Source organism: Castor canadensis, chromosome 15 (assembly GCF_047511655.1).
Source record: "Castor canadensis chromosome 15, mCasCan1.hap1v2, whole genome shotgun sequence".
Lineage (NCBI taxonomy): Eukaryota > Metazoa > Chordata > Mammalia > Rodentia > Castoridae > Castor > Castor canadensis.
This window is the reverse complement of record NC_133400.1, coordinates 32,109,267-32,135,304: the sequence shown is the minus strand read 5'-3', so window position 1 is coordinate 32,135,304 and position 26,038 is coordinate 32,109,267. Positions and strand designations below refer to the sequence as shown.

Here is a 26,038-nt window from a genome sequence, read left to right as displayed (position 1 = left end):
AGAGTAAGGAGGCACTGTTTAGAGCTGTGCTGCAGACAGTGGTATGAACATGAGATGTATAGTAAGCCATTTTGAGACTTAAAGTCCTACCAGTCTGGTTAATTTAATAGCCCTTGGAAAAATAATGAGGTGAGAAACCCTGAAAGTGTCTCTCAATACAGGAAAGCAGCATTATTTACAATGGCATTGCCTCATCTTTTGAAATTCGATTGTTCTGTGTCCTAGATCTGTATCCTAGATTTACCATTGTTCCTGCAACTTCATTTCTCCAAAATGCTTCTATAGCCATAAGCTTTAGATCATGGTCACAATTGCAGATGCCTACAGGGAGGAGACAATAATGGATGTAAGCACGTATAAAGTGATAGGGAGTGGTGGGGACTGACAAACTAGAGAGTACGTGCTTCTGCTCAGCTCCTGGGATGGTTATCAATTAAGTATGAGAGTTCATTTTAGCTAGAATTTCTAGGATGCCAGACATCCAAAGTTTTAGGCAAAATACTCTGAGTTTTAAATGTTGGCAACTAATTCCAGATTGTTAAATACGGTGTTAAATTAGCTGACCTGAGCAGATAATTTTAGTACATCATGAAACATGATTAAAAAAATGATAAAAAAATTTTAAAGATAGGCAAGAGTCAAGCTGGTGGCCCCAGCACTCAGGAAGCTGAGACAGAAGGATCTTGTGTGTAAAGTCAGCCTGGGCTACACAGTGAGACCCTGTCTCACAAATGAGAGAGAGAGAGAGAGAGGTAAGCAAAAGACAGGCATCAATCAAACTGATAGCTTGAGGTTTGAGAGGGTAAATGTTTGAGGAAGTTGGCTGTTACCAAACTGACCCGTTTTCCAACTCTTTCCAAGGTTCTGTCTCATCAATTTAATCAATAGGTTCTTTTGGAAAAAGTAGCAACATCTGAGTCATCCTGGTAGAGCAGCAGAAAGGGTAAATCACTCTGCTCCTGGAGCTTTCATTTCCTCTTCTGCAGAACAAGGGGGCTGGCTTTACAGGTTTTCAAAAATGTGCCCCTCTAAGCCCAGGAAGTTATCCAAGATGTCTGCCAGGGCTGGGGGAGGGGAGGGGGACCTCAGTGCTTGCAGGACAGCTCTGTCTTTGTTCTCTTTTCTCTTTGGGGCTTCTGCTTTTTCTGTTTTACGTCCTGGACTTCTGCCAAGAATTCAAAAATAAAATCTTTTTGAAGAAAGTTTCCTCATTTTCAAAACCAGTTTGCAAACCTTTGGACTAGTCGATCAGCTCTAGTGTAAGGTGTCATTAGTTTTTCTCTGCTTGTCGAATGCTACTTGCTTGGGTCCAACCCAGGCATAAATCAAAAGAACAGTAGCCACAAACTATTACAGGAAGGGCTGGGGGTATAGCTCAGTGGGAGAGCACACATGCTTAGGATGCTTAGCATGGGTACGGCTCTGGGTTCAATCCCCAGCATGCATTTGCACATACACGTGTACACATGCACAACTATAGGAAGATTCCGACACGTTACCTAGTTATTTTGGAGGATTTTTTCCTTTTGATTTGGTGAACAGAGGTGTTCTTATTTCTGGTATTATATTGCTTATAGACAACATTTGCTACTTTACCTTTTCTAGCCAGGCACGGTGGTGCATATCTGCCATCACAGTTACTTGGGAAGCTGAGGTTGGAGGATCGCTTGAGTCCAGGAGCTTGAGGCTGCTCTGGGCAACAAAGCGAGACCCTGTCTAAAAAAAACTAAATCTTGCCAGGCACTGGTGTCTTACACATATAAACCTAGCTACTCAGGAGGCAGAGGTCAGGAAGATCTTGGTTTGAAGCCAGTCCAGGCAAAATAGTTCACAAGACCCTATCTTGAAAAAACCCTTCACAGAAAAGGGCTGGTGAAGTGGCTCAGGGTGTAGGCGTTGACTTCAAACTCCAGTATCGAAAAAAACAAAGCAAAACAAAAAAAACCTCTCCTGGTTCATATAATTTGATAAAATACATCAATATTGCACAGTGATCTGCAACTTCCAGGTACTCTGCCACTTAAACAAATCTGAAGATCACTCATGTAGCTTTTTAAAAATTAGCTATAATTTATTGATTAGTATATGATGGCTATGCATATGTAAGACTCAGATTATTAACCATTCATGACAGATTTTTTTGTCTCTGCCTTATTAAGAAGTAAGGAAATGAAGGCTAGGCAAGATTATAGACTTGCTTGACCACACAGGATCCAACCCATACTTTCCCAGCATATCTTCAACCAGACCCAGACTAAGATTCTTCTAGCTTTGAGAAGTCAAGAGGCAGAAGGCCTCTTATTTTAAGCTGTCCCAGGGTCACCTGCCAGATTGCTTTTAACTTTAGTTTTCCCGATGCCTTGATTCTCTGTCTGCTGAAAAGCATGTGAACTCACAGCTGTTTGAGTTTCTTGCCCTAATCTTGACTAATAAGAACGTTGCTGAATTGCAATGGTCCCTTCCATGACTTTTTTCCCAGTGGAAATGGAAGAAGTTTAGATTTGTGGGTGAAAATTGAATTTTGGGAGTGAATAAATGGATTTTTAAGTGTCATTCTTGCACTTGGCTGAGCTGCATTTCTCCTGCTGCAAAGGAACTTGCTTTCTTTGTCTGATGGTCTACCTACTGTTCTTGTCTAAATGGGTTGTTTGCCTAGTAATAGGTATTTGCTGAAAGATGTCACAAAGCAAGTGTTGTTTGTGGGCCATTTTAAGATCTAATTTAGCACTTTGCTGGGCACATCAAATAGTCTTAGAAATCTATAAATATTTCTAAGTACTGTAATCACTGGACTTTTTTCCTTTAAGTTCACATATAGCACAGAAAATGAGTAATTCCCATTTGTTGTCTGTAGTGTTTTCAGAGAATGCTTGTGAATGTTATAAGAAACAACAAGGTCTGGCAGAGTGGCTCAAGTGGTAGGGCACCTGCCTAGCAAGTGTCAGGCCCTGAGTTCAAACCCTAGTTACCACCAAACCCAAAAAACAAACAAAGACAAGGTATCATGATTTTCATTTCACAGACAAGAGAAATTGCTGATCATCATTTAATTGGCCAGTGGAAAAGCTGGAGTACAACTCAGGTCTTTCCTTCTCTTTTTTTTTTTTTTTGGTGGCACTGAGGTTTGAGCTCAGGGCCAGGCCTCATGCTTGCTAGGCAGGTGCTCTTATTGCTTGAGCCACCCTGCCAGCCCCCAGGTCTTTCCTTCTTAATCCAGTGTCTTCCCCATTTTACTGTAGTCATTTATTTGTATAGTCATTTGACCTTTCTAATTTGAGGAGGAAAGTGGGTTTCAGTTGACTTCCCACATAGTTTTTTGTTTTGTTTTGCTACGTGATACTGGGGATCAAACCCAGAGCCTCACACATGCAAGGCAAATGCGCTATACCCTCTTGCCCTACAGCAGGCCCTTTCTGTCTCACCCGTACAAGTCATTACATGAAAATTTTAAAACATACCCCTAGGTATATTTTAAACCATGCCCCTAGGTCTAGGCAGGATCTGAACAAAGGTAATTTTCAAATTTCTCTGATGATTCTAATGTGCAGTGTCTTAGTCTGTTTTCTGTTGCCATGACAAAACACCTGACACTGGATAATTTATAAAGAGTGGAGGTTAATTTACTCCACAGTTCTGGAGGCCGAGAGCATAGGACTGACATCTGTCTGTTTGGCATTTGGCGAAGGCCCTCTTCTAGCATAATAACATAGCAGAGGGCATCACCTGGTAAGCTAGAGCATGCATATTAACTCATATCTCTCTTCTTATAAAGCCACTAACATTATTATGGGGGCCCTCACTCTTCTGACCTCACCTAATCCTAATTAAATCTCAACGGTCCTACCTTTAAATACTATCAAAATAGAAAATTGAGGGTTAAGTTTCCATTACATTAACTGTTACTTTATGGGTTTTTTGGGTTTTATTTCACATGAACTTTTGAGGGACACATTCAACCATAATATTAAGTAAGATTTGAGAACTTTTTTTTTTTTTCTGTACTGGGTTTGAACTCAGCACCTTTCACTTTCTTGGCAGATGCTCTACCACTTGAGCCACTCTGACAGCCTTTTTTTTTTTTTTTGGCAATACTGGGGTTTGAACTCAGGGCCTACACCCTGACCCACTCCACCAGTCCTTTTTTGTGGTGGGTTTTTTTGAGATAGGGTCTCAAGAACTATTTGCCAGGCTGGCTTCAAATCGCAATCCTCCTGATCTCTGCTTCCTGAGTAGCTAGGATTATAGGCGTGAGCCACCAGCACCTGGCCTCTGTTAACCTTTGAGTCACTCCAGCAGCCCAAGAACTTCTGATAAAGCTGTCCAGCGTCCTGTTCAAAACCAGCTGGCATCCCTTAAATGGCAGCACTTTGTTTTGTGATGCTTAGAGAATCAAATCCAGGACATCATACACACTAGGTAAGTGCTTAACCACTCATACATCCCCAGCTCAAAACATGTCTTGGGAAGAGCTTCCAAAACGCATATATATATTTGTAAATAATAAAATAAATCTGGACTGGGGATGTAACTCAGTGGCAGAGCAAGTGTCTCTCATGTGCAGGATCCTGGCTTTAATCCCCAGCACCACAAAAACAAAAAACAAATCAAGTAAACAAATCAGATTGAAACCAGGATGAGTTCCCTCTGGAAATCAGATGGCTATAATGCCTATAAAGCAAACCAGTTGATTAGGAAAATACCTGGTCACAATTTCCATCAGACCTTAGGCTGGTGGTTTAGACCATACATGCTTTTTTAAGCACACCAATTCTAGTACCTACAGGTGTTAAGTGTTACCAAAATTGGAAAAAAATTAGTGAGTTGGTTTTAGTTTCTTCATAAAATAATTTGTCATGATGCCAGAGGACTTTGTTCACTGTTACGTTGCTGGAACCTAGTGTCTTGCCTAACATATCAACTGACACTCTTTAAATACTTGTTGAATTAGTTCTTTTTTAAATCAACAGCCCTGTTTCATGAAAACTTGAAATGGAAGTAACTTTTCCAGGAGTGTGCATGCTATCCAAAGAGAAGCAGATGCACAAAGAGAGGGTCTGAGGTGATCAGGGGTGCTTTATCAAGGGGAATAACAAAACTTCTTTTTCCTGAAGACCTTTAAGATTAGGATGAGCAGCTATTTATAAAAGTTCACAGTGTAAGATTTGAACTGTCAAGTAGGATCAGGCTTTGAAGTATATTCCAGGGTAAAAGCAGAGGATAAAGTAGATAAAACTTGGAGATTCTTAGATCTGTCCTTGATCAAATGGGCAGGAATAAGAATCTGAAGAAGGGCTCCCAGGCTGGGCACATCTTTTGGATGTGTTCTTATTATCATCAGCCTCTAGATTTGAGAACAGTGCTTAGCAGGCTGCTAAATGATCTTTGAGGTGCTTTAAAGCCTATCTATTTCTATTTGCTTGAACAAGAGCTTGGAAAAGTAGTCTAAAGAGTTTTCTAGTGGTGTCTTCACTCCTAGCAGGAAAAGGACCTGTGTTCTTCACTGAGTTCAGGAAATTTCACACCTTCCAGGGGCTAATGGGAGCTTAGTTTTATTCACAGATGAACCATCTACAGGTTCTTTCAGGTTTTATTCCTAGAGTGGAAAAGTATCTGAGGTGGTCACACTACTTTCATTACTGCAGAGACATGGGCAATTATGTTATATTCTATAATATAATGGGGCATAAAACATTCAAGTTGTGAATCTACATAAAGTATGTAAAATATTTAACAAGCATACTTTAGCATTTATAAGCCTGGGGATGTAGCTCAGTGGGTGAGTGTTTGCCTAGCATGCACAAGACCCTGGGTTCAATTCCCAGTATGAACACCACCACCAAAAATAAAAGTGATAGCATTTATAAGTACTTGCTGTTGGTTTGTGAAAGAACAAAGTCTTTAGTGCCTCAACCTATGAGGCACTCATCATAAAGATGAGTGATGTTCAATATTTTTTATTTAATATAGTTGCTATTAATAATTTGTTACTATTTACATGAAACTAAGAATCTCTTTTTCTGTAACTAACACAGCACCTCACTTAGTATGTATCCATGGTGCAGGTATTTAAACACAAGTAGGACTGGGGGTGGTGTAGCTCAGTGGTAGAGTGCTTGCTCAGCATGCATGAGGCCTTGGGTTTTATCTCCAGTAAAAGCAAAAGTAAAGAAAGCAAATTATGACAAAATCACAAAACTATTGAGCCTAATATGAAAAATAACCATATCACTGCAATAATTTTCATATTAAAATTATTTTTCTGCTCAATTTATTTTACAAAGATACTTAAAATATGTCCTACTGTCTTTTTTTGTCAGTACTGGTGTTTGAACTCAAGACTTGGAGCTTGCAAAGCAGGCACACTACCATGGAGTCATACCTCCAGTCCCGTCCCTCTGTCTTAATATATGTCCACATAGTCATATGTGGATCTAAAATGTATGTGACACTAAAAGTTGAAAGTTACTGGTAGAGCATTACTTTTTTATGTATTTATGTATTTATTTTGAGATAGGGTCTTGCCTTCCTGAACTCAATTGATCCTCCTTGCTTCAGCTTTCCAAGTACTGAGATTACAGGCTTGTAGCACTATAGCCAGCATCACTTTTTTTTTTTTTTTAAGTTTTAAATAGCTTTATTGAGATGGCGTTTAGTTACCACAAAGTTCGCACTTCAGTGATTTTTAATATATTCAGAGTTGTGGATATTTAAAAAAATTTCATCAGCCCTAGGCAACAAAAAATAACTATTTTATGTCTTTATTTTATGTTATTTTACTTTATTTTATTTTGGTGATACTGGGGTTTGAAGTCAGGGTCTCAAACTTGCTATGCACGCACTGTACTTCTTGAGCTACACCTCCAACTACTTTCTGTCTTTTATAGATTTGCTTACTATGGACATGTCATATGCAGTAAATAGAATCATGCAATTAAGCCTTTTGTATCTGGCTTTTATCACTCAGCATTATGTTTGCAAAGTCCATTATTGTACCATGTATCAGTATTTAATCATTTTGCAGCTATAGGAATATTCCACTGTTTATCCATTCATCAGTGGTGAATATTTGGGGCTATGAGAATAATGCTGCTTTGAACATTTGTGTATAGTTTTTGTGTGTCCATGATTTCATTTCTCTTAGTTGCTGCCTAGATGGTAACTATGTACATTTTTGTGACCAACTGCACTTTCAGACATTCCCACCAACAATGTAAGAGGGTTCTAATTTCTCCACATCTTCACAGCACTTGTTATTACATCTATCTCTTTTTTATTATCGGCATCCTAATGTGTACAAAGTGGTATATCATGAGTTTTTGGATTTGCATTTCTCTAACTAATGTGTTAGGCTTGTGCATATTGGTTATTTGTATATCTTCTTTGGAGAAATGTCTGTTCAGACACTTTGACCTTCCTTCCTTCCTTCCTACCTTCCTTCCTTCCTTCCTTCCTTCCTTCCTTCCTTCCTTCCTTCCTTCCTTCCTTCCTTCCGGCTTCATTCCTCCCTCCTTCCCTCCCTTCCTCCCTCCGTTCTTTCTTTAGTTCTGGGGTTTGAACTCCAGACTTCTCACTTGCTAAGCAGGCACCCTACTACTTGAACCATGCCTCCAACCCAGTTTGAGCACTTTTTTTGGGGTTGGATTGGGGGTTGAACTCAGCGCTTTGCACTTGCTGTGCTCTTACCTCTTGAGCCATGCCTCCAGTCCATTTTGCTCTGGTTATTTTGGAAATGGGGTCTCATGAACTGTTTCCCCAGACTAGCTTCAAACTGTGATCCTCTCCATCTCAGCCTCCCAAGTAGCTAGGATTACAGGCATGGAGCCACTGGTACCCAGCTTTGACCACGTTTTAATTGGGTTCTTTGTATTTTGTTGTTCTTTATGTATTCTGGATACTAAACCTTTGTTAGGACATATGATTTTCTCTCATTCAGTGTTTTGTCTTTCTTTTAATTTTCTTCACAGTATCCTTTGAAGTCACAGAAGTTTTCCTATTTTAATGTCAATTTATCTAATTTTCTTTGGTTTCTAGAACAAAGGTTTTTTGGTGTTAGTGTTAAAATACCATGGCCTAATCCAAGGTCCTGAAGATTTACTCTTACGGTTTTTTTTTTTTTTTTTTGCGGTACTGGTACTTGAACTCAGAGCCTTCACCTTGAGCCACTCCACCAGCCCTATTTTTGTGAAGGGTTTTTCGAGATAGGGTCTCAGGAACTGTTTGCCTTGGCTGGCTTCAAACCACAATCCTCCTGATTTCTGCCTCCTGAGTAGCTAGGATTACAAGTGTGAGCCACTGGCACCGGGCTAGAGTTATATAGTTTTATGTTTTCATTTAGGTGTGTGATCCCTTTGGTTTATTGCATTGTGTAGTTTGAGGTAGGGATCCATCTTCATTTTCTAGGATATGTATATCTAGTTGTCCAAGCACCATTTGTTTGATAGACTATTCTTTCTCAATTTAAATGTCTTGACACCTCTGTCAACCATACCTGTAAGGGTTTATTTCTGGGCTCTCTATTCTATTCCATTGATCTATATATCTATCATTATAGCAATACCATACACTCTTGGTGACTTCAATTTTACAGTAAGTTTTGAAATAAGGATGTGTGAGTCATCCAACATTCTTCTTTTTCCAGGTGGTTTTGACTATTCTATAGCATGTAGATTCAGGTTGACATGAGTGCAGTTATTTGGGTTTCAACTGCCATGATTGCCCTCCAAGTTACTCCAGTCATCCACACACACACACTTTCCCAGTAAACTAGAATACATAAAACCATTAGAGTCATCTGTAGAGCTTTACAACTGGATCCTGGCTTCAGGGATGCATCTGACTTTTCAATATTACCTTAAGGTAAACCAGGTGCATTCCAGCTAGGATAAAGTCACTTTTATCCTAACCCACAGAAAATTGTGGTGGAGATCCAGCTGGTCTTGCTCTTACCTAAGACCACATTTCTGTTGCTAACTCCCCCAATAAATTGCACTCTGTGCAATGCTAGATTTGTCTACCTCTTCGCTATCTGTTCTTTGGTGTCATGGTCCCTTGGGGCGGGTCCTCATACACTATGATTGGGTCATTCTAGAACACATGGGTATCACTTTTGCAGGTGTAACTAAGACAAATTCTAATCCTTAGTTTTGCACTTTCAGGATCTTAATTGTATCAGTTTTTCCTCAAAGTATACAGGTACTAATGCAGATATCAATGAAGTCAAATTTATCTATATTTTCTTTTGTCACTTACTGGACTGGGATTTTAAACTCAGGGCTTTGTGCTTGTAAAGCAGGCCCACCACCACTTGAGCCACACCTCCAGTCCATTTTGCTCTGGATACTTTGGAGATAGGAGTTTCTTGAACTGTTTGCCCAGACTGGCCTCAAACCTGATCCCCCTGAACTCAGCCTCCCAAGTAGCTAGGATTACAGGAATGAGCCACTGAAGCCTGGCTTGTCACTTATACTTTTGCCTGAGGAATTGGTTCATATTCCTCAGACTTGTAGGGAAATTCCACAAATTTACATTGCAGGATATTCTTCTGGTGATGTGAACTGAAATTAATGAAATGCATTTGTAGGGAATTCCCCCTTCTAAGATGTCAAATTTGTTTAAAAAAAATTAAAAAAATAGCTGGGAGGGTAGCTCAGTGGTAAAGTGTTTGCCTACTATGTGCAACATTCTGTGTTCAGTCTCAGCACCAAAAAAAGAAAAAAATCTAAACTCAATAAACATGGAATTGGAAGCTCAGGCTGAAGGAAATAATAACATAATGGTCAAGAGTCACAGGCTTTAGGCCATACAGGTCTAGGTTTGGATATTATCTTTGTCGCTCACTGAGTATATAACTAGGGCAAGATTTTGGACCCTCTTTCTCCATAGAATGGGGAAAATAATCACTCATTGGATGATTGGGAAGTTAGAATGAAACCCTTAACACAGGAACTAGTAAAATGTCACTAAATGGCACTGATTTACAGGATGTTTCATTGAAGGAGTGGAGAAATTCTGTGTCACAGCACAGGCTCAAATCTTTATATCCACCTCAAAGCCTTGTTGCTTTGAGGACATTGGGAAGAATGGAGCCCGTCTTACACTGGAGTGGAAAGGGGAACATGGACAGTATGGCCCCATTTGGCTTTAAATATTTTGTTGCTTGATGGAAATGGTAGGTCAGTGGTACTAGACTTTGATGTTATTCATGGTATTTGTTCTTGCTAATTTCAGTTGCAGAGGGTGTGTATACCAATTTAGCTCATAAACACTGAAGTTCAGAATTATTCTCTATTATAACTTTTTGAGTGTACTGAGAATACTACCACGCTTTTAAGAAGTAAGTGAAAACCAGTCAAAATAGTTGTCACGCTACTCCTAGCTACTCAGGAGGCAGATATCAAGAGGATCAAGGTTCAAAGCCAACCTGGGCAAAAAAGTTAGCAAGACTCCATCTCAACCAACAGGCCAGATATGTTGCATATCTGTAGTCCCAGTTACATGGGAGGCATAAGTAGGTATACTATGGGCAAAAAGTTTAAGACCTTATCTTAAACATAACTAAAGTTAAAAAGGGCTGAGGGTGTGACTCAAGTGGTAGAGCACCTGCTAGAGGCCCTGAGTTCAAACTCCAGTACCACACACAAATGCACCCACAGAAACAATGTCACCGCGACTCATGAACTTTACCCACAGGAGAACCCCACAAAAAAGTCTTTACGAAAACCCGATGGAGTCTTTATTCTCATTTCCTATGTGAACCCGATGGAGTCTTTATTCTCACTTCCTATGTGCATGTTCCTCCCTACTTTAACTGTTATACTAAATTTCTTTCCAAATAAAATTTTGCTGTCACATTCACTACAAAAAAATCTAATAGTCTAAACTAATAAATGTTTAGTTCTGTGTAAGTTCATTTAGCATAGAAACATCAAAAAAGTAGAAAAGGCCAGACATTATGGCTCACGCCTATAATTCTAGCTACTCAGGAGGCAGAGATCAGGAAGATTGTGGTTCAAAGCCAGCCCCTCACAAATAGTTCTGAAGACCCTATCTAGAAAAACCCATCACAATAAAAGGGCTGGTGGAGTGGCTGAAGATGTAGGCCCTGAGTTCAAACCCCAGTACCAAAAAAAAAAAAAAAGTTGATTAGTAGAAGCATTGAGAAGTGTCAACTCAGTGGTGTAGGAGACATACAAAAAAAAAAACAGATTTAAGTTAAAAATAAACAGCATTCTGAAGGGTATTTATTTATTATAGGGACAAATTCTACATATTTTTGAGGGCCTTCATTGATTAAAATACAGTAATACTGGTAACTGTAATGATGCTCTTTAATTCCTAAATGTAAGTAATTTCCAGAGAGCTGTATTCAAGAAAACATTAAAGCTTTCCATCAGACGATGGGGAGGAAAGTTCTTTAAAATTTTCATCTGTGTGGGATATCTTATTCTGCTATGATGTCACATCAATGAGGTGTTATTGGCCTTAAATTTGACTCAAGTCGAATTTGCAAACTTAGAGCAGTATTTGAGTAGTAGTCTCCTCCAATAGGTGAGTTCAGAGGTGAACTGTTTCTGTGCATCTTTATTCTAGTTCTGTATGGGTTTGTCATTAAGTGTCCTTGAGGCGAACCAGAGCAGTAACTGTAAACGTTCTATGTGGCAGCGTTTCCTCCAAGCCCCTTCTTGAGGTCATGCGAATTCTCTCATATAAAGAATGAAATTACTCCCTGAGTGCTACTCGGGAGGCAGAGATCAGGAGGATCATGGTTTGAGACCAGCATCGGGGTAAAAGAGAGAACTTATCTCAAAAATACCCAACATACACACAAAAATGCTGGTGGAGTGGCTCAAGTGCTACTGCACCTGACTAGCAAGTGTGAGTCCCTGAGTTCAACTCCAATACCACCAAAACCAAAACAGAATAAAATGACTGGGTTTGGGGACGTAGCTCAGTGGTGGAGCACTTGACCTAGCATGCACAGGCCCCTGGGCTCATCCCAGCACCACGGGAGGGAGGGATGGGAGAGGTGTGAAAAATTACTTTTCTGTGAACGCTATGTCTATCTATTTCACTGTGGCCAGGCATGAACAAGGCCAGTGACGCTCCTTTCTGGAGACTGAAATCAAAAAAGACTTCTATCAGCTGGCAGGTGGATGTTAAATTTCACTGACTCTGGTTGATACTGAAAACAGTACACAGTTTTGAACCATCATAGGTAGGTTGACTGACATCCAAACACTCAAATATTTTATCCAGCGTTTTAACATGTGTTAACAAATTTTAATTAGGTTCAAGGTCAGGTCTGGGGCCTGAAGGAAGAATTTTGGAGGTGGGAGACTTTCAGAAAACTTGTCCAGCCTCTTCGTTTTACAGAAGGAAAAACCGAGGCCGTGGGACATGTGTGACAATGTAGGTCATTAAATTGTGAGAGGGAACTCAGATGTCCCCATGCCGTCCTGGTCAGTGGGTTCCAGTGCGCCCCCAACTCCTACACCAGGGTCGCCCTTCTATTTCTCGTCACCACCCCCTTTTTTGGCTTGTTCCTCCTTTTCCTTTCCAAGGTGAGATGGGGCCTGAATTGCACCTGGGGCGCCCCGGGCTTCAGCCCAACCTGCCCCGGCGGGACAGGGGCCCCGGCGGCAGGTGCCCAGCACCTGGCCCGCGCCGCGCGTCATCGCGTGCTCCCGATTTTAGGGCCGGGCGAGAGTCACCAGGGCGCAGCGCGGGCGACCCCGGAAGCCCTCGCCGACCCGCTTGCCGGGAGATGCCCTGGAGTGAGTGACCCCGGCGTCGACCCCGCCACTGGCCAGCCCGCGGTCGGGGCGTGCCCGCCGAGGCCTGACGTGGCGGCGGAGCCTCTGGGCCGGCGGCGCTGGGGGAGAGGCCGCCGAGAAGGCGCGGCCTGACGTGGCGGCCGCGGCGGGGCGGCGAGGGGAGCCCGGGCCACATTGCACTGCTCCGCGCTCCGGCCAGAGGGCGCCCGGCCCCAACCCTTCCCCACCCGGGGCTCCGGGAGTAACCGCGCTGGCGATTGGGTTGGCGGCGCGGCGGGGCCATGTTGGAGCAGGGTGACGACCCCGTCTCCCAGCCACCCTCTACCCTTAGGTCGGGCCGTACGGGGAGGAAAAAGGAGCAGCGAGAAAAGCCTCCCTCCTGGCTAGCCCGACGGGGCCTGAGTGGCGACCCGAGCTGCGGCGGTCAAAGCCGCCCCTCCGCGCCCGAGCCAATCAGCGGCGCGGGCACAAATATGCAAATGATGCGCCGGTACTGCCGGAGTGCCACTCGCAGGGGCTGGTGGGGTCGCGCTGGGGGAGTGAACTGGGCCAATCAGGTGGGTGCGTGGCGGCGCGGGGGGGCGGTGCCCCTGCACTCCTCCCTCCTCTCCCTCCCGGCCCCGCGCTGACAGGGGGGCTGGTCGCGCCGCCGGTAAGTGCTGCTGCTCGCCGTTGCCACTCGCCGTCTCATGCATGGGGATCAACCCGGGAACACCGCGGGGTAGCGGCCACTGCTCAACTGGTGGGGAGAGGCGGGGACGTGTTCTGTCAACTGGGTGGTCGGTTGAGGCCGCCCCCGCCCGGCCAGCCGCGCGTGTCAGTCTCGGTCGAGGCGGGGGGCGGCGGGGGCGCCTCAGTCATGGCGAAGCGCGAGACCTAGCGAGCGGCGGTGAGTACGTGCCGCCGCCGCCGCCGCCGCCGCTTGGCCCGGGGTGCGGGTGGGGGTGGGGGTGGGGTGGGGGTCGGGTCAGGCCGGGCCGCGCCGCTGGAGGTGAGGGGCCCGCGCCCGGGGCGGGGCGGGCTCGCGGGGAGGCCGGGGAGGGGGCGCTGCCCGCACGTGCGGCCCAGCCAGCCTGCGGCCCGCCCCGCGCCTGTCATGGCTGCGGGCTGATGCCCTCGCCCCCCACAGCCCGCAGAGCCTGGGGTCGGGACCCGGCCGCCGCGCCTGTTGCGTTGGGTGGAGGTGCGGGCTGGGTGGGCAGGGCGCGTGGCTGGCGGTCCCCGATCTCCGCCCCGCGCGCGACATCGGAGCCTTCCCCACCCAGACCTGGCTGCCCCCCCTTACCCCTCCCCCCGAGGGTCGGGCTTCCCCCCATCGTGCAGCCTCTTCCCCCGCCCGCTGTCTGCTCTCCGTGACTCATGACAGGGCGTCCCGAGCGGCGCACGGTGCCCCGGAGCGCGGGTCGCCCCCGGCACTTTCCCAGGCCTCGCTCTCGGTACCGATCGCCCTGCTTTCCCTGCGCTCCTTCGCCCGCAGGGCCGCCCCGACGGCTTCGCCCGGTGCGCGGCGCGGCCGGGATCCCGCCAGCCCCGGGCTGCGCCCCGCAGTGCTGTCCCCGCGGGCTCCCCTGCCGTCTGGGTGTGGGACGTGATGGGTGGTTCCAGGGCGTTCTGCATCCCAAAGCCCAGCACGACCCGGAAAGCCTGGCTGGGTGTCTTAGGGCCTGTCGTAGCTGCCAGCTCAGAGTGGTTTCTGTTTGTTCCTTTTTTGGTTTTGCTTTGTGGTTTTTTTTTTTGTTTTGTTTTGTTTTTTTTAAGTAAGAAAAATAAAACTTTACAAAACAAACAAGAAAGTTGTGATATTAACAATACTACACAATTACTTTCCTGGAAGCCTGGAATTGGATACTTATTGTAACTTTTATCCATTTCTGTGGAATACTCATTCCTTTAGAAATTTCCCCTATTAAATAATAAAGTTTATCTTCATTAATAACAATCACTGTCACAATTTAGGTTCTCAGTTTTGCATGCTGCCTTTCACCTTTTCCTTTTCTCTGACTTCAAATTCTCCAGTTTTGTTTAACAACTATGATTTGAAGAGAAAAGAGGGTTTATTTTGTGTAATGTTACCTTCTCCTTGACTCTGTACAGGTAGTTTTTAAAAGAACCACTAAGTTTACAAATACAGAAGGGTGAACTTCAGGATCCCACCTTGCAGATGGAGGGTGTTTTTGTTCTTTGTAGTATAAAAGGATAGTTATAATGTCTTTTTCTGTTGTCTGAGATTTACAGAATTTAGATAGAACTTTTTGCTAATATCAGGCAACATAGAACCCTACATAGTATATTGGATAAGTGTTAAAATGAAACACATCTATTGCTTGGAACAAGTTAAACCTGTATTATGTACTTTGGAAAATTTTGCTGTTTCTTCTGTGACTTTACAAATTCACATTAAATAGTTACAGTGTATTACAAAGTATTGAGAGTTCTCAGTCCTTAGGAAGTTTCCTATAAACTACAGACTATGTAATATGGACATGAAATGCACTGGGGAGAAAAAGTACCTGCCTCCCAGATTTAGTTAAGGGTAACTGTCCTCCTTGAACAATTTCAGGGATGTGGGTATTGTAGTTTACAACACCACAATCACTAGGACCCCACCACCATGGCAGCAACCTGTGATGATTGACTGAGTAGTAGTAGACAGTGACCTAAAGGCACAGGAAATAACATTAGAAAAAAAAAGCTGGTGTAACCAGTTTAAAAAACAAAAACAGAAAAAAACCCCTGTAAACCTCTTGACTTGGAAGAAGTGCTAGTGGGGCAAATGAATCAAGACTTTGTCCCTTAACTAGCTGTATACCTATAGTCAGGTTTCTTGACCTGTCAGCCTTAGATTTCTCCATGATCAAATGCAGTTTCCTCCAGTTTTACAAAGTTAGGATTCTAAGTATTTCATGAGATCTGTCCTCTGAAATACAGAAATCGTATTTGGATTTCAAGTGTTAAGAAAAGACAAAGAGGTTTAAAAACAGATAATGGTATAAACTTTTCCAAAAAGTTTTTTTTTTTTTTTTAAAAGAAAATCCTTTAGTGGACAGGTATGAGTAAAGAAAGCCGTGTCCTTGATGGACAAAGCTTTAAACAAGGCTATGATTAGTGAAGTCATAGAATTTTCACTTGTGTCTTAAACTTTGCTCTAAATTCCTTATTTAATACAAGACATTGCTTTCTACAGACATCGTACTAGACATTGTACAGACATTGTGGTTTAGCTAAGATGGAACTGAAGGAGGGGCTTAAGCTATAAATTTAGATCAGGAAGTGAATTAAGCTTTACAAATTTAGGAGTAAGATCTGTTGAATCTATTAATAGTAAAATTAAAATTTTGATCTGAAATTTAAAAATTTTCTAAAGGGTTAAATGTGTTTATCATTCATGTAAATGTAGAAGAAAAAGCCAACTAGATACAGAAATGAAAAAATGAAACCCTAGAGAGTTCAGAGTCTATAGAAGAAAAAAAATGGGATTGAAATAATCTACTGGGGAAATTTCAGGTAATCAGCATAGTAAATAAAGAACATAGGTAAGAGTATAGAAGCTTAATGCAATTGGTCAGAGTGAAAACTAGTGAAAGCATGTTGTTGAAAGTGTTAGAGAAACTTTAAAGCCAAATAGTGTAATCAGAAGAAACTTAAGGGGTAGAATTATTTTTCTCTTTTTTTGACTTACTTCTTTTGGTTGTACTAGAGTTTGAACTTGGTTGTACTAGAGTTTAAACTTAGGGCCTCACACTTGCTAGGAAGGTGCTCTACCATTTGAACCACTCCACCAAGCCCTGTTTTGTGTGTGTTTTGGCTATTTTTGAGATAGGCTCTCAATAACTATTTCGCTGGGCTGGCTTCGAGCTGAGATACTCCTGATTTCTGCCTCCTTAGTAGCTAGGATTATAGGTATGAGCATAGGATATAGACTTTTAACTGAAGATTTAGCTTTTTTACACTCACTTACTTTTCAATATAAGTTGCCATTTACCAGTTTCATGACTGTCTTCTAGCACTTTGTGTCTAGAAAGACACAGTTTACTTCCTTACTGGGATTTGCTCCCTTCCCACATCTTAGAACTTTACCAGTCTGAATACTCAGATCTGATTCCATCTTGTGAATAAAATCATCTCTTGTCATTGTGATCTTCTGGGATATTTCCTTCCCATAAAGCATTATTATATGTCTTACTTATTTGACATATCACATATAACTTCCCAACATTTTCTCTATTTTATCATCTTTAAGTTTTCAGGAACATTTTTGCTCCTCTTTTTTAGAAAGTTAGAAAGCTGATCAAATGACAGTGGGAGATCCAGAGAAGGGGAAAGCCACTTTCAGCTGGAATTTAATTCTTTGGACTCTAGGTCGTTCATGTTCATTCATTCATTAAACAGGTTTATTAAGTGTTCCCTTAGTTTATTCCTTATTATAAACAAATATGAAACGACAATTTATGATGAATTCAATGAAAGAAAAGAGCAGTGCAATGAGAAACAAATGTGAGGATTTTAGATCATATGGTCAGAGAAGGCCTTTCTCAGGTGTTATTATGTAAGTTGTGACATTAAAGAATAAGAAGCCAGACAGGTAGAGGGAGAAGAGTTTTCGGGAAAATAGAATATGTTTGAAGTCTACGAGGAAAGAATCTAATTTTTTTTTCCTTGACAGCACTGGGGTTTGAACTCAGGGCCTCACACTTGCTAGACAAGTACTCTTACCACTTGAGCCACTTTGGCAGCCATCTTTTTGTGATGGTGTTTTCAAGATAGGGTCTTGAGCCTGGACTCGCTTCAAACCAGTCCTCCTGATCTCTGCTCCTGAGTAGCTAGGATTACAGGCATGAGCCACTGGCACCTGGCTTGAATTTAATTTATATTTAAAAAAAAAAAATCCCTTTGAAAATGGATTGGAGAAATGCAAGTACAAAAGCACTAATATTGTAATACTGTAGTTATGTAGGTTTGATATGATAATAGGTAGCTTGTAGTAGGGTGACAGCTATAAGAGATGAAGAAAAGTAAAAGGAGATTTATATAATATATACCTTTTACAGATACTTTGTAGATATCCTTTACTTTTTCCTCCTAAATACAAATTTGAGAGAGAGAGAGAGAGCAGAGATGGTGAGATTGGGTGGTGAGGTGGGAAGCAGTTGACAGCTTCATAATGGAATGGATATTAGAGGAAATGTGTCAGCAATTATTTCATTGATGGTTCCTTGGTTAAGGAAGTTGATGAATGTTGTTATGTGATTTACTGAGGTGAAGATGATGAGGGGAAAAAAAGGTTTGACAAGAAATCAAGTGGGTTTCTTGTTACTCAGCCTGGGATTTGAACTCAGGGTTTCAGTCTTGCAAAGCAGACACTCTTACCACTTGAGCCATACCGCCAGTTTTTGTTTGTTTGTTTTTTTTTTTTGGTGGTACTGAGGTCTAAACTCAGGGCCTCATACTTGCTAGACAGCCACTCTTCCACTTGAGTCACTGCCAGCAGGGATTAGCCTTTATCTTTTACTTAATTATGTATTTATTTGTATATTTTTGGCAGTACTGGGGTTTGAACTCAGGGTCTTGCATTGCTAGGCGGGCACTCTACCACTTGAGCCACACCTCCAGCCTCCTCCAGTTACTTTGGAGATGGGGATCTTGAGAATTATTTGCCTGTACTGGCCTCAAATCTCAATAGTTCCTATCTCAGCCTCCCAGGTAGCTGGGATTACAGGCATGAGCCAACCAATGTCCAGCAGAAATCAGGTTTAATTAGTTTATTTATTTATTTGTTTTACTGGGTTTTTAACTTAGTGCTTACACCTTTGAGCCACTCCACTAGCCCTTTTTTGTGAATTTTTTTTTTTTTTTTTTTTTTTGAGATAGGTCTCTCCCGAACTAATTGCCCCAGGCTGGCTTCCAACTGTGATCCTCTTGATCTCTGCCTCCTGAGCCACTGGTGCCCAACTAGAAATCAAGTTTTGAACGCCATCCTCAGACAAGTGCTTCAGAACACTGAACCTGCCTTTTTGTACCTGGTAGGTCCTTCAGGACAGGCTTAACTATATGTGAGACATCATACTAAGACGTATTCATAGAGTATGTTTTAAGAGTAAGAAACCAGCTTCTTATTTTATGTTAAAAAAAATTCTGGTAGCTAAGGTGATCTCTTTAACAAGATATTTCAGTTTTTGAATGTTTGTGAATATTCTCATAGTTCAGACTATATTGGATGTGAAATTTTGAGAGCATAGCAAATATATTTCTAGGATTAGAAAAGCTGGTCATTAGATATGTTTATGTCCAACTTTTGCAATAATCTCACATTTGTTCCTGTTTACACTTTTTTAAACTGTTTGAAAGGGCTGGTTACCCCACATTCAGTTACTTACATGATTTGATTAAAATGTTACTGTGTTTAACAAGCCTTTTAAAAAGTATAACATCCCTAATCTGAAACTTTTTGAGCATTGATATGACAGTGCAAGTAGAAAATTCCCCACCTGATCTCATGTGCTAGGTTGCAGTCAAAATTAAGGTATAGTAAAAATGTTGTATAAAATTGTCTTCTGGCTATGTGTAGATGTTTATGAAACAAATGAATTTTGGATTTGGATTCCTTACTCATGTTTTGGAATGTTTGCAAATATTCCAAAAGTCTAGGGTGTTTCTGGTCTAAGCATTTCAGATAAGAGTACTTAACATATATTAGATGAGCAGATAGGGTAGCTAGGTGACAGTGTAGAATATAAAAGATTTATTTATTCATTTATTTATGTGGTTCTAGGTTCTGAACTCAGGGCCTCATGCTTGCTAGGCAGGCACTTTACCTCTTGAGCTACTCTCCCAGTCCTAAATTGAAAATTTTTAATAAGGCTTCTCATTTACTGGTGTTTATGAATAAAAATTACAGCTCAGGTCTTTACTAGCTACTGACAGATAGCTGTCAGACACTGGTGTTTTTATTACAATTTGGTGTTATTAGCAAAGTTTGCCAAGCAAATATTGTTTTGTTCTTTTTTTACTATACTTAAATATTTTTGGTGTGTGGGGGGCTGGTCAGTACTGGAGTTTGAACTCAGGGCCTCACGCTTGTTAGGCAAGTACCAGACCACATTAGCCACTCCACCAGACCTTTTATGTGTTAAATGTTTTTGAGATGGGGTCTAGAGAACTATTTGCCTGTCCTGGCCTCAAACCTTGATCCTCCTGATCTCTCCCTCCTGAGTAGCTAGCCACCTATATCTGGCTACTTAAATTTTTTTTTTGCGGTACTGGGGCTTGAACTCAAGGCCTACACCATGAGCCACTCCACCAGCTCTTTCTTGTGATTTTTTTTGAACTTTTTTCCCTGGCTGGCTTCGAACCATGATCCTCCTGATGTCTGCCTCCTGAGTAGCTAGGGTTATCGGTGTGAGCCACTGGGACCCACCTAAAAATTTTAAAGTAGTCACAAGAGGCCACGAATAGCCAAGGCAATACTCAGTCAAAAGAACAATGCAGGAGGTATCACAATACCTGACTTCAAACTATATTACAAAGCAATAACAATAAAAACAGCATGGTACTGGCACAAAAACAGACATGAAGACCAGTGGAACAGAATAGAGGATCCAGATATGAAGCCACACAACTATGAGCAACTTATCTTTGACAAAGGAGCTAAAAATATACGATGGAGAAATAGCAGCCTCTTCAACAAAAACTGTTGGGAAAACTGGTTAGCAGTCTGCAAAAAACTGAAACTAGATCCATGTATATCACCCTATACCAAGATTAACTCAAAATGGATCAAGGATCTTAATATCAGACCCCAAACTCTTAAGTTGATACAAGAAAGAGTAGGAAATACTCTGGAGTTAGTAGGTATAGGTAAAAACTTTCTCAATGAAACCCCAGCAGCACAGCAACTAAGAGATAGCATAGATAAATGGGACCTCTTAAAACTAAAAAGCTTCTGTTCATCAAAAGAAATGGTCTCTAAACTGAAGAGAACACCCACAGAGTGGGAGAAAATATTTGCCAATTATACATCAGACAAAGGACTGATAACCAGAATATACAGGGAACTTAAAAAACTAAATTCTCCCAAAACTAATGAACCAATAAAGAAATGGGCATGTGAACTAAACAGAACTTTCTCAAAAGAAGAAATTCAAATGGCCAGAAAACACATGAAAAAATGCTCACCATCTCTAGCAATAAAGGAAATGCAAATTAAAACCACACTAAGATTCCACCTCACCCCTGTTAGAATAGCCATCATCAGCAACACCACCACCAACAGGTGTTGGCGAGGATGCGGGGAAAAAGGAACCCTTTTACACTGTTGGTGGGAATGTAGACTAGTACAACCACTCTGGAAAAAAATTTGGAGGCTACTTAAAAAGATGGACATCGATCTACCATTTGATCCAGCAATACCACTCTTGGGGATATACCCAAAAGACTGTTACTCCAGAGGCACCTGCACATCCATGTTTATTGCGGCACTATTCACAATAGCCAAGTTATGGAAACAGCCAAGATGTCCCAGCACTGACGAATGGATTAAGAAAATGTGGTATCTATACACAATGGAATTTTATGCAGCCATGAAGAAGAACGAAATGTTATCATTCGCTGGTAAATGGATGGAATTGGAGAACATCATTCTGAGTGAGGTTAGCCTGGCTCAAAAGACCAAAAATCGTATGTTCTCCCTCATATGTGGACATTAGATCAAGGGCAAACACAACAAGGGGATTGAACTATGAGCACATGATAAAAGCGAGAGCACACAAGGGAGGGGTGAGGATAGGTAAGACACCTAAAAAACTAGCTAGCATTTGTTGCCCTTAACGCAGAGAAACTAAAGCAGATACCTTAAAGCAACTGAGGCCAATAGGAAAAGGGGACCAGGAACTAGAGAAAAGGTTAGATCAAAAAGAATTAACCTAGAAGGTAACACCCACACACAGGAAATCAATGTGAGTCAATGCCCTGTATAGCTATCCTTATCTCAACCAGCAAAACCCCTTGTTCCTTCCTATTATTGCTTATACTCTCTCTACAACAAAATTAGAGATAAGGGCAAAATAGTTTCTGCTGGGTATTGAGGGGGGGAGCGGGAGGGGGCGGAGTGGGTGGTAAGGGAGGGGGTGGGGGCAGGGGGGAGAAATGAACCAAGCCTTGTATGCACATATGAATAATAAAAGAAAAATGAAAAAAAAAAAAAAAACAAAAAAAACAAACAAGAAGGCCATAAATAAGAAAGAAATTAGCTAGATGGGGGGGCCAATTAAAACAGAAGTGGTTCAGGATCTTTGCCAGTGGTAAATTAAGAATATACTTTTGAAAACATGTGATTGTTTTAGACTAAATGGAAGGGGGGAGGGGGAATGGGTGGCCCAAATGTGTATACCTGTAAGTAAATGTAAAAACAATAAAATAGAATAAAAGATGTTAAAAAAAAAAAAATAAAAAAATAAAAATTTTAAAGTAGTAATTTTAAAGTTTTTTTTTTTTCCCTACAAAGGGACATGTTTAAAATCTGAAAAAAAGATCGTTTCTTATCCAATGGTTATTTCAGTTTGCATAACAGCAGTAGTATAAAGTATATTAAATTTTCTATTGGAAATCAATGACTGTGCTTCTGAAAGATAACTTAATATATCTTGTTAGTTTTTTTGTAAAAGAAAGAAAAAATGGTTGGTGTAATGGTTAAATTTTGTACTTTGCATAAAGTTTGTTTTATCTTAAAAATTGGTATTATATCACAGGTCAAGTAAGTTTCAGCTTTAAAAATATGTTTCTGTTTCTGCAGTGTTTATCTTCAAAAAGGCAGTTAGGGCTGGAGGTATAGCTCAGTGGTTTAGCACTTGCCTAGCATGTATGAAGCATTGGGTTTCATCCCCAGCACTGGGGAAAAAAATCTGAAAGAAAAAGGCAATTAAGTATTCATTAAGATTTTTGTTTCACCCAATAAAATGAGCACTTTTACGTAAAATAAATATAAGAATTTAGGAGTATAGACTTGGTACACTTGTTTCGTCTGTTTTACAATTGAAGCAACTGAATGAGATACAGAGAAACTGAAATGCTTGAGGTTTCTAATACTAGACAGGACTTCCAGAGATTCCATAATTTAGTGATTTCATTGCATATCTAAGTACAAAAATTCACTTACTAGTTTTACTTTGGTGAAAATGTATTGAAATAATAGTATACAGAATTTACTGAAGTCCTATTAGAGACTATGCTATATTTGTTTGCCCTTTTTTTGAGTGATGTACGTATACTTTGCTGTTTTTAGATATTTACTTACACTTCATTTTGTTTCAGTTTGGCTTTTAAAAACTTTTTAAAAGTTATAACACACATGCAAAGAAGTATATGAATCATGTGTATAAGTTTGTGATTTATTATAAACACAAGTCAAAAAAGAAAAAAAAAAAAAACCAGCATTGTCATTATCAGCAGCTCAGAAGCTCCCCTCATGCCCCTTTCTAATTATCACTCTCTATCTTGCCATAGGTGACTATTATCCTGACTTCTAAAACCATAGATTTGTTTTGGCTGTTTTTGAACTTTATAAAATGGAATGAATGATACAGTGTATGTTCTTTTGCATAATATTTCTGTGAGACAGATCTGTTTTCCCATATAGGAGTACTTTGTTTAGTCTCATTGCTGTTGATTGTAATAATGTGATGGACTTTTTTTTTTCAGTTTGGGAATATTATGAATAATACTGATATGAACATTCCTTGTACATGACTTTTGGTGCTCACATTTCTGTGGAGTGTATATTTCTAAGGACTAGAAAAGCTGGTCATAGATATGTATGTGCTCCACTTTAGTGATAATGCCTTACAGATTTCCAAATTTATTTTCTTGTTCACACTTTTTAAACAGTATATGAAAGGGCTAGTTACCCCACATTCAGTTATGTGGTTTGATTAACATGTTACTGTATTTTACAAGTCTTAAGTTCTTTTTTTTTTTTTATCTCCAAAGATAAATGTTGGATGATTAATAGCTACTTTTACTTAAATGAGATGAAGTTAAAAGAAATATGAGATAACAAATACAAAGTGTTTTTAGTTATAAATGAGGACCTGGCCAGGCGTGTTGGTGCATGCCTATAACCCCATCATTCAGGAGGCAGAGGCAAGGAGGAGAATCATGAGTCCAAGCCAGTTCTGGCTATATAGCAAGTTCCATACTAACCTGGGTTGGACCCTGTTTCAAACCCCCCACCCCCCCCAAACAAACAAACAAACCCCGTATTATGTCCATTGGATTATAGCAGTTCCTAACAACACAGTTTTATATTCTTGAGTAGTCAGATGGTAAGAGATACTATGTCTTTTCTTGATCCTTTACAAAGTTTTGTTTTTAACTGATGGAGTGGCTCAAGTGGTAGAACATCTGCCTAGTAAACATGAAGTCTTTAGTTCAAACCCCAGTACCTTCAAAAAAAAAAAATGTTTGTTTTGTTTTTGTTTTTTTGCAGCACTGGGGTTTGAACTTAGGGCCCACACTTTGAGCCACTCCACCAGCCCACTTTTTGTGATGGGTTTTTTTGAGATAGGGTCTCACAGACTGTTTGCCTGGGCTGGCTTTGAACTGCGATGCTCCTGCTCTCTGTGTCCTGAGTAGCTAGGATTACAGGGGTGAGTCACTGGTGCCTGACTTAGTTTTATTTCTAAAATAGATGGAACTGTATACCATTTTAGACATTTAGACAATATGGTATGAAAAAATATATATCTGTAGCTTAATCAGAGGACATTACTGAAGAAGATAGAGAAAGAGAAAAATTTTTGTCAAGATGAATTTGGTAGCTATTAGGTAAAATAGGTAGCATACTTTGAAGTAAGGTCCTAGGGAAGGAGGGAAAAAGTATTACAAAGGTCTGTATTATTCTGAGATTGATAGAAATTTGTCACAAATGACCAGAATTCCCAGGGCTGCTGATAGGGCATACACATCATTATATAAACAGGGACCCAAGCTATTGCTTTCTTAGATACCTTAGGTTGGAAAGTTCAAGAAGGGCCCTAAGATGCAGATGATGGTCTTCTTAAGTAGTGGTAATATGAAGTTGGGTATTCTATCTTTATTTTATACCACTAGTAAGAAAAACAATTTAGAGCAATCATAACATTTCAAGAAAAATGGATTTGAATGTGAAATCACATTTTAGAGGATATGTTGAAGATGTGTCAAGACTTGATTGAATTTGAAATGCTAAGTAACTGAATTTGTCAGTGGCATGAAGTCACTGCATAGAACCTTGTATGCATTAAGCTACTTTAAATCAACAGAAAAGCAAGGAAAGTTCCAGGAAAGAAAATCCATAACAGTGTAATGTCATAGAAGCTAAGAGAATTTCCACAAAGTGAAGTGGTTAATTGAACCTGAGTTTAGAAAACATTTAAACAGCTTTTCTTAATGGTCCAAGCTGGTACTAGAGATGAATACATTATACTCTGTATTCCTTTATTCATATCCATTCCCCTTCTCCATCCTCTCCCCTCCCCCCACAAATGAGATCTCACTAAGTTACCTGTGCTGTTACTCCTGGTCTCAGGTGATTCTCCCATCTCAGCTTCCTGGTTCCTGGGGTTACAGATTTAATTGCTGGATTATAGGTACATGCCACATGGCCTTAGTCTTTATTCTTAAAGAACTCAGAACCTAATTGCTGTATGATAAATGGGCATGCATAGATGACTGGAGGTTTCATATAAAAAATAACATTTGTGTTAGCCTTTTGTCACTTTTTGTTAGTGATGGCAAGTATTTTCTCAGTGGTCAAAGACAGGGATTTAAGAGAGCATTTGGAGTTGTCCAGGAAATTACCATTGATTGCATAGTTGCATTACCTTTATGAGGACCAAAAACTATCAAGTTCTAAAAGTTAACTAAAAAATGGAGGCAGCGAATCACTAGTTTTCGATATTTGGCATCAAATGGAAGGATAGAAAGACAATGACTTGGTTTGTACAGTTCTTTTTAAGGTAGAGAAGATCTGCTGATGCTCAGAGTTAGAAGAGAATCAGGAATTGCAAGGGGATGATTAAAGGTCCTAGAAAGAGATGGAATATATGTGAGAACAAGTCCCTTTGAGAGACTTGATGGCATGGTACTAAGAGGTGAGATATTTACCTTTGAAGAACAGCCATACTTCCTTTTCTGAGAATTGCTAGAAGAAAAAAGGGATAGATGCAAAGACAGATACTTGGTTCTGAAAAGATGACTGTGTGGTGAATTTCAACTGGAAAACAACAAAAGAA

The 26,038-nt window shown here is 40.8% G+C and overlaps 1 protein-coding gene across 9 annotated transcripts in view; it reads left to right on the top strand.

Annotated features, from left to right (window-relative positions):
• Chd9 (chromodomain helicase DNA binding protein 9) overlaps nucleotides 1-26,038 on the top strand; it is a 220,820-nt gene that overhangs the window by 44,522 nt on the left and 150,260 nt on the right. For 4 of the 9 annotated variants that reach the window (XM_074056003.1, XM_074056001.1, XM_074056002.1 and 1 more), the window contains exon 1: nucleotides 13,290-13,425. The exons of 2 other annotated variants lie outside the window; for them this stretch is intronic. The gene's annotated coding sequence lies outside the window, so the exon portion shown is untranslated. Of the gene's footprint in view, nucleotides 1-13,289; nucleotides 13,426-13,532; nucleotides 13,663-18,641; nucleotides 18,794-26,038 lie in introns of those variants that run through there. 3 more of the 9 variants (XM_074055996.1, XM_074056000.1, XM_074055998.1) reach the window with 3 other exon arrangements.